Source organism: Poromitra crassiceps (assembly GCF_964638095.1).
Source record: "Poromitra crassiceps genome assembly, chromosome: 3".
NCBI classification, from domain to species: Eukaryota; Metazoa; Chordata; class Actinopteri; order Beryciformes; family Melamphaidae; genus Poromitra; species Poromitra crassiceps.
The window spans coordinates 56,896,048-56,905,344 of NC_139625.1; the positions used below are offsets into that span (position 1 = coordinate 56,896,048).

Sequence of the window (9,297 nt, forward strand, 5' to 3'; positions counted from 1 at the left end):
TATGAATGCTGTCAAGCCGACGGTGTCTGAGGAAAATGTAACTGAGACACAGAGATACATACATACCATACGTAGGTTTGCTCATTTATGTCTAAGGAGAAATATAGGTAATTCAATTCAAATTGTAGGAATAGGGTCCATAACTGCAAAAACAGCAACAGCACACAGATATGGTACAAAAGGTTTATTCAGTAACAGCTTTGTAAACATCTGAGGTAAATTAACATTTACATCAACATGTTCTCAACAAAAGGTCCAGACGCAAGGCACTTCTCTTCATAGACTTCTCTTCATTTTACATGTGTGTGTGTGGGGGGGGGGGGGGGGGGGGGGTGGGAGTATCGCAGGATGGTGCACCATTTTCAACATGCGGGAATCTCTTTCCCTGTCTTTTGGAGCACCGTGAAGATCCCATCAGTCTGATACACAATGGGGGGGGGGGGGGGGGGGGGGCTTGATGCAAGACACATCCGCGGATTAATACTTTAAAAGTAGCCAAATGTCCCTAAAGCCATATTTAGGACTGAAAAATCAACAATCACAAAATATGACCTTTTTTCAATGTCTAATTTGGATTATCTTTTTTCCCCTTCCATAAATATTTAAGGAAAACATGGGGATATCTCTCCTCTTGGGACACCCTTGTTATTTTGTTTGCTTGCTTAGAACAGTGATCTAACTGTGGAAATCTTCATCTACATACAGTGTACAGCCCAGACTGACAGAGTTATGAGAAACTCCTCCCCCCCTTTCAGCATTAGAAATAATTGAGTTCGTCAAATGAGCCCTGTGTCAACAATCATTTAGAGACAAAGTTCAACATGTCTTTAGTTTAGCTCTTTCTGCTGAGCTTCTCTTTGGGAAGTGTCATATACTGTATATGAAAGAGTTGTAAAACTGATCTTGCTGGTTACTCACTTGGAACCACATCTGTTCTCCAGTAAGGCTTGAATTGTGCTTGTGTAGTAAAAATAATAACAATAATAATACCAAGTAAAATAATAATAATACCAAGTAAAATATATATTAAGTGCCTAAACTGAAGTACCCTTTATTGCTCCTCAACAATCACATAGGTCACGTTCCAAGTCGACTACATAGCAGCACCAGTGGCTGAGTAGTTGTATTCATGACAAATTGGAAATCAAATGTTTTTTGACCCCTTTTCTGATAGAAAAATACCCCTTCAGTGTTTTAGTTTCCTAATCTTAACCAAAGTTAACAGGAGAAAAATAGCATGTCCAATTCATCCTATTGTCACATTATCCTTTCATAGTAGAGGAATGTAATGGTCACATAATTTGTATCCAAACACGTATACTGCGTTTCAGAGTTCATGCTTACTGTAGAGAAGTCAGAGTTCAGAGGTCATTGGCAAATTCCAAGTTGCCATGAATGTAGATGAGTGAAACATCATCCATATATCATGATATCGTGATCTATCATGTGGTCAATTGGTTTTAGTGTCAAACATGAATCAAGATCAGATTCATCAAGATTTGGCAGCCAGCTGCAAGAAAAGAACAGAAAAAACGCGCAAAACACAATCACAGTGTTGTTTGGGAGTTGGCTGCTGAGTGCATCGTAACAATGTCACAGGTCATGTGCCTGATCATGACACATCAGACCTGGACAAAACTAGACTTGAATATAGTTTCAAACAGAGTGGACACGTATACACACAGCCCTTTAAATTTGTCTAGTTTTGATTGAAATTAAAACACATAAACAAAAAAAAATCTACATTGATTTGAGTAACCAGCACGCACCTTTTACTTTGTAATAGAATGAACAGTGAGCAGTAGCTAAGCAGTATCCTTTTTCTAAGCTGTTTTTACTGCTTATCCTAATGAAAGTGGAAAAGGTCTGATTTAATGTAACTATGTGAAATATTTGAGGTGGATTTGATTGATGTTTCCACACACTTAAACATCTACCCTATCTTGAATACATCACCTGTGACATATCACATAATACAGCACTCTTTGTTTTTCAAGTATCTAAAATATAACACAAAGATAGTATTTGTAACAAACCACTCTCCTTTCTTCTGTTGCTGGTAAGGTATGTTCCTTTTTTCCTCAATGTTAAATCAAACATTAAAAGACAACTGAACTATTTAAAGTAGTCGTTTTCTGTTTTCGTCTATTTTTCTTTCTTTCTTGGCAGGAATAAAAATAATAATAATGGGGGCAAAAATATTCCTACATGTTAGGAGCTATAACAGAGCAATGCCATCTCCTTTTAAAATAATATTGATTCTTATCTATAATCTAAGTCTGATAAAATCTATATTCTATGACTAGTCTAGGAAATGAACTGAGTGCCCTCCTATCAAGAACAGCTAAGGGGAACTCACATCTTAAATCTGATAAATTGCTGTACAATAGAGAAGATGACACCTCTGTAACACACTGCAAACACAAGCATCAGAAAGAAGGGTGAGGTGTACTGATTTTTACACTCTGGCCAAGCTGCAGTTTCTGCTATATCTTCAAAGAGGTCAAAGATCACAGAATTTCTTTATCCGGTATCCTTTTTTATTTGCCTTACCTCTATTTAAGATCAGGGGTTTTGCATAAGGTAAGGCAGTTTTGATCAGCCTTCTTTGTCCTAATGAGTTGCAACTTGGCCAGAAAGTAACAACTGGGTTTAAATGTAGGTGATTCTACATATCCTATAGCCTAACAATATTATTTTTCTTTATATATTTACATATTTATATATAAATAATTTACCCTGATGTAACTGCAGAGATGTTTTCATTTGTGTAAACACTGAAACAGGTATTTAAAACATAGACACACACACAGCCTGTAAAGCCTAAAGACTTTATATGTCTCAGGGTGGGACTGCTCTATTTGATTTCCTATGGTGATTCCTACTGTCATTTCACCTCCACTCTACTGTGAGCTCGTCCCTCTCTTCATTGAGATAGCAGGCTGGGTGAGAGCAATGCACAAAGACAGACAGATTCAACAGACAGAAAGTCCTGACGAGAGGAGACGCAGACCCACCTATTCAGCTCAGTCCATCATCACAATAAAAATAAATAATTAAGAAAGAAAGAAAGAAAGAAAGAAAGAAAGAAAGAAAGAAAGAAAGAAAGAAAAGTGCAAAACTCTCCTCTGATGTCTCCCAGCAGAAAAGGCGGGGGGGGCAATATGCAGAACATGCTCCCAAACGTATCAGTCAGTCAATATATTTTCTTTATCATATCATCATAATTATAAATAACCTTTCCTTAAGCTTAATGGTATATGTGTGTGTGTGTGTGTGTGTGTGTGTGTGTGTGTGTGTGTGTGTGCGTGTGCGTGCGCACGCTCTCCAACATGTCAGGTTTTTGTTCTACGATATACCCCCCTAAACTCCCCAGTGAAAAGACAGAAAGTAAGGCCATAAGAGTTGTTAGTGGCTGGCAGCCATGTTAGCTCCATAATCCTGCTCTATGACTATTGCTCAGTAAATAAAAAATTCCATATAGCGCTTCAAGGAAATGTGGCCATGTTGGAGGTCCTCAGCTCTTGAGTAACAACAGCTAGAACAGCTAATTGCATTTCTAAATTTACAACTGATTGCCTACTGTGGCAATAAAAGTGATTCTGATTCTGAACATCATAACAGATGTGGTTGATTTCGGTAAAATTGTTTTTCCACTTGGAACTAACGTCATCACTGATCGATCTGATCAATTTTGTCTTTCGATAATGTTTGCGTGCTACCTAGTTAACTGGTGTATGGGCAGCTAGCACTGTATTGTTGTGAACATATCTGATAGCACAATAGCTAACACTGCATGGCTAATGGTTAGTAGTGGCTGCAGTAGTAGCCTAATAGCTGCTTTGCTAAATAGCTTGCTGGGTAAGTAGCTAGCTAACAAAGCCAAAAAAACAGATAACCATTATAGCAATACTAATGTTTTGATGTAGAGAGTAGAGACTAAAGGTCTAAACATGCTAGGGCTAAAGACAAGACAGGGAAGAAATATTAAGCTTCACTTATAACGTGGTTGAATGGAGCTAAACCCACCCAGGCGCTGGAGGGTGTAGATGTGTGTGAGATGATAGACGGTATATGTGTAGGCTTATGTGAATGTACGTAGCGTTTATGTCTGTGTGCGTGTGGATGTGTCTGTGTGTATGTGTTAGCTACACTGACAGGTCATCGGGTCGATTTCGGACGCCGCTGCTCTTGTTGGCCCGAGTCAGCCTCCAGACATCTGTTGGCATGGCAGCGGGAGGCTCATGCATCTCCGCCTTGGTAACCACGGTGAACTCGTCATCTGCAGGCTCATACGGTGGTGCTGTGGGGACGACGTCATCCTCCAACACTGCCTCCTCTTCCTGCGGGAGGGGGGAGAGGAGGGGAGACGGAGGAGAGGCGAAGGCACGCTGCTCCTCTTGGGGAGGTAGAGGGCTCATCCCCTGGTCGGCGGAGTACGAGGAGGTTGGAGGAGAGTGAGTAGGAGGAGGCTGATGATAGGAGCAGGAGGAGGTCTTCCCATCCAGAAGGTGGAGCTCCAGTGCCATGTTGCTCCAGTTCTGCTCCATCACAGCCAGCTGCCCGTGGCTCGCGATGCTCACGCCCTCGCTGCTGCCGTAAAAGGACATGGGTGCCGGTTCTAACAGGAAGTCATCTGGGTGGAAGGCGTCCATCTTGAGCACGGTTGGCATGGCGGCGGGGCTGGCGGCCATGTCAGGGCTTAAGGAGAGCGCACCGGGGGAGGTCTCGGTCGGCTCGTAGCCCCCTCCCTCAACTCCTCCTCCCCCGACCATGCTCACGCTGGCATAGGCCGGCAGACAGTTCAGCGCCAGTGGAGAGATCCGCTCAGGAATTGTCTCAGAATCGGCGGCCTCATCGGAGCCCAGCGGCAGCGGCTGGTGGTGGCGTATTAACTCATTGCTGACCCCCTGCTTGACCTTCTTCCAGCCCAGGTGGTAGATCTCCAGCAGGTTGAGGAGCAGAGAGATACAGGCAACCACCAGCATGAAGATGATGAAGATTGTCTTTTCAGTAGGCCTGGGAAAACAGGTTGATGAAAGAAGGGCTTTAATGAACAAGTAACACTGTTTTATTTATTTTTCTTTGCTTATTTGAGATATAATAATGTTTGTGATTGATTGTATGTTCTTTTGAAGTAGACAATTCTCAAAAAGTTGAAATGGAGGTGAAATGTTGGCTGTGCTCTGTGGAATGAATGGGGACAAAAACATGTCTTTTGAGGAGGCTGATGTTCTTGATGTACTTGAGTGAAAGAAAGAAAGAAAGAAAGAAAGAAAGAAAGAAAGAAAGAAAGAAAGAAAGAAAGAAAGAAAGAAAGAAAGAAAGAAAGCCAAATAAGGAAATGAAGAAGCACATTAAAAAACATTGATGTAAAAGAAACAAAGAAACAAACCTATAATAAAATCCTACCCTCTAACCTGGATATGAAGCAGTCCACAGTATTGGGGCAGGGCCAGCGGCCACATTTATAGAGTGGCTTCAGGTGGAAGCCGTAGAGGAAGTACTGTCCCAGGATGAAGCCCACCTCAAACAGCGTCTTGAAGATGATGTTGAAGACGTAGGTCCTCAGCAGCGCGCCGCGGATCCGGATCTTCCCATGCTCATCGCGGATCGGCGGCTTCTCCCTCTTCCCCCCTCCCCCGTCGCCAACTCCATTGTGGTAGAGCGGGTCGCGGTCCTCCCGGTGCCGGCTGGCCTTCCTCAGCTCCTCCTCCTTCTCCCTCCGCTTCTCCTCCATGCGGACGATGTGCAGCACGTGGCCCAGGTAGATGAGGGTGGGTGTGGACACGAAGATGATCTGCAGCACCCAGAAGCGGATGTGGGAGATGGGGAAGGCCTCGTCGTAGCAGACGTTCTCGCAGCCGGGCTGTTGCGTGTTGCAGGTGAAGTCCGACTGCTCGTCGCCCCACACCTCCTCGGCGGCCGTGCCCAGCACCAGGATGCGGAAGATGAAGAGGACCGTCAGCCAAACCTGGGGGAGAGATCAAGGGAGTGGAATGTCTTAGGGTGAAAGGGATTGGTTTTCGGAGGTAGAGACCAAGTACAAGCCCAGATAGGCTTTCATGTCTCTACCTGCACAGTGTTTTGTTGTTTTCCTTTTGTCTGTGTTTAAAAAAAATTGCAAATCAAGAAAAACAATTTTTGAGCCTGGCTGACGGTTAGGTGCAGCGGCTGCTGGCATTGTATCAGATTGTGGTGGTCAAGACAGAGCAGAGCCTCAAGGCAAAGTTCTTGCTTTCTCGCTTGATGGGCATCCGGGTAGTGCAGCAGTAGATTCCCTGCCTACCAAAACGAGGGTCGCAGGTTCGAGTCCCCCTGTTACCTCCGGCTTGGTCGGGCATCTATACAGGCGCAATTTGCCATATCTGTGGGTGGGAAGCCGGATTTATAGATACGTGTCCTGGTCGCTGCACTGGTGCCTTGTGTGGTTGGTCGGGGGAGAGGGGAACTGGGGGAAATCCACACTATGCTACGTCCTGCTGGTGACACTCCTCGTTGTCAGGTGAAAAGTAGTCTCGCTGGCCAGCCTCCCCTCCCTTCCGTGAGAGGAGTCTGGCTGCACGGAAACAGGCTGCTGGCATAAGCCCTCCCCTGCTCTACAGCTGCTCTCCCATTGGAGGCGTCGATTTCAGACGCTGCCAGATTTCAGCTCCCTGCTTAAGAAGCTCTGTCATTGGCTCCGACCATGTCAATCAGAGCGGCTTCCGCTCCCTCCTCCCTGTGTGTCGCTGTAAATAGTCCCCTGCCGCCGCAGTGAAAACAACAACGCTAACTAGCTAGCAAGCTAACGGCAGAAACCTACAGTACATGCTAGCTCATTGCTACAAAAAAAAGAAAATAGCAAGTTGGATTGTTGGAAACTATTTTCCAAGGGCACTGCCGCTAAGCGCTAGCCATTGCAATTCCAGAATGGTGACCAGCACTGCTAGACTCCTCTCACGGAAGGGAGGGTTGGCTGGCCAGCGAGACTAGGTGAAAAGAAGTGGCTGGCGACTGCACGTGTCGGAGGAAGCATGTGCTCGTCTACAACTCTCCCCAGATTGGCAAAGGGGGTGGAGCAAGAACCGGGACAGCAGGGGAAATTGGCCAAGTACAATTGGGGGAGAAAGAAGGTAGAAAGGGGGGGTTGGGGGGTGAATGAATCATAAAATAAAGAAAGATCAAAGAATTGCCGCTTGATCTTTCTTCCAACCATATCAAGCTCTGTGTAACGAATGAAAGAATGAGACCACAGACACAAGCAGCAGAAATGTGCTTTCTCTGCAGGGTGGCTGGCATCACTCTTTGTACTAGGTTGGTCCCCATGGGTGCCACCCTTTGGATGTGTACCAGCGTGACCGACTGGGAGGAGACCCTGGGGCAGGACATGCTGGAGGAACTACATCTCCCAGCCTGCCTAGGAGTACCTGCGGATCCCCCAGGAGGAGCTTTAAGGAGGGCAGACTCCTTAAAGTGATAACATTTTATGTTCATCAAAGACAATGAATAAGTCGATCACCTTGCCGATTACAGTGGAGTGTTCTTGAGCATTCTCCAGCAGCCGTCCGAGAAAGCTCCAGTCACCCATGCTTCACACGATGTTCAGCCTGGAGAGAGAGAACCTGGGGTGAACCACACATGAATGGAGGGAGGTTAGGAAGAGGAGGACGAGGGAGAAGAGGGGTGGGGGGGGGTGGGGTGGGAAGTGAGAAAATTGTGAAATATGGATAAGATGGGGAAGCTGAGGAGTAAGAGGGAGTGAAGAGTAGGGAACCAGGCGATGCTAACTTCCAGGTTTTAGGACTCATTCCTGTGGTACTCTATTCAAATCAGAATGGGCTGCACACTGTGCGCGCTGTTATTGGCTGGGGCCAGCCTGGGGTGTCACATGGGTCTACTGTCCAAAGGTTGCAGTGAGGGTGGGGGGGGGGGGGGGGGGGGGGTTAGTGTTGAATCCATCAACAACACTACAAATTCCCACATTGGTTTTCCACTGAAGAAAGTGGTTTGGGGGTCTAGTTATTACTCTTTAAGATTGGCTGCTTTGCAAATGTAACCTGCTGGATACTTAGCTACAGTAGCTGACAAAAAACAAATATCAACCGTTTTTTCAGGTTAACTGAGCTGACTCTTCCCAAGCTACAAGCTCCTACAGACTAGAGCTAGAGACAAGTGTCACAGTAACCTACATTTGGAAACAACCCTATTAACTTTTACTATTAGGCTTACTGAATTAACCAATGATACACCCACACCACAACAATTTATCTTTTTCAGGTATCTCTCTTTTTCTAGCAAGGTTGTTAAATAGGCTATTTACACATTATTTGCGTCAAAACTCCAATGGACCCATGATGGCGCCAGACAGGATTACTAGGGGATTTGTGATGCAACTGCAGAACGTTTGTACAGTTTTCCACATTCCTGTGCAGGAGGATTCCTAGATCAGATTGTGTTCCCAGTTTAACAGTGGACAAATAAAACATGTGGCACAAGAAAGCTCAACAGGCCAAAAGTATAAAAATGAAGAGAAAAAGGAGCTTCTTGGATATTTGGAGCAAGTTTTCATCATGAAGTAAGGTAAGTACATGTGTACTGAAACAGTTTAACAAACAATGTACATCTTCATATGTAATAAACTGGGGCACCCAAAATGGAAAAAACGGACGGAATGATGGAATTTGGTAATACAAATGGAATCAACTATAAAACATGAAATATTGCAGAATTTTCCATAACTTGGATGAAATTGATAAAAGTAGGCCTAATTATCGAAATGAGACCTAAATATTGTAGTAACGTAAATTATCTCATAATTGTAAAATAGGCCTTGAGAAATGATTGGATTTTCGATTTGGGGTGTTTTAAGGGAGGGGTCAGGCTTGCGTGGAACTAAAATTTGAAAGTAAGTATCCTAGGCTCGGCCGCCAGTAGCCAGTAGCTCGGCTGCTGCATGGCCTTTTGTGTTGCTCACTAAATGTTATTGCATCAGTGATGTCACAATGCCTCCTTGTGTGTGTGTGCGCGCCCCATTATGATATTACTGATGACATCATCAGTGTGTGTGTGTGTGTGTGTGTGTGTGTGACACTATGACATCACTGATCAGTTGAGCTACTGCAAATGCATTCAACACACACGCACGCACGTGTGCGCACACACACACACACACACAACTGCCTGACTGACATCATTTCCGTCACAAATTGTGACTAAGATAAGATCACAGCTGCTCAAATCACAGATGTGCAAATTGCAAATGCAATCAACATACACACACATAAAAACACACACACACACACACGATTGCCTGAG

General features: G+C 44.6%; 1 pseudogene across 1 annotated transcript; it reads right to left on the minus strand.

The window, feature by feature from the left end:
* Positions 1 to 4,148: 4,148 nt before the first annotated feature.
* LOC310773175 (gap junction alpha-3 protein pseudogene) lies at positions 4,149 to 7,570 on the minus strand (annotated as a pseudogene). Its single transcript has 3 exons — positions 7,502 to 7,570; positions 5,421 to 5,974; positions 4,149 to 5,019 (listed from the first exon to the last, which is right to left on the minus strand). The product of its transcript is annotated as a gap junction alpha-3 protein pseudogene (transcript).
* Between the last annotated feature and the right edge of the window lie 1,727 nt (positions 7,571 to 9,297).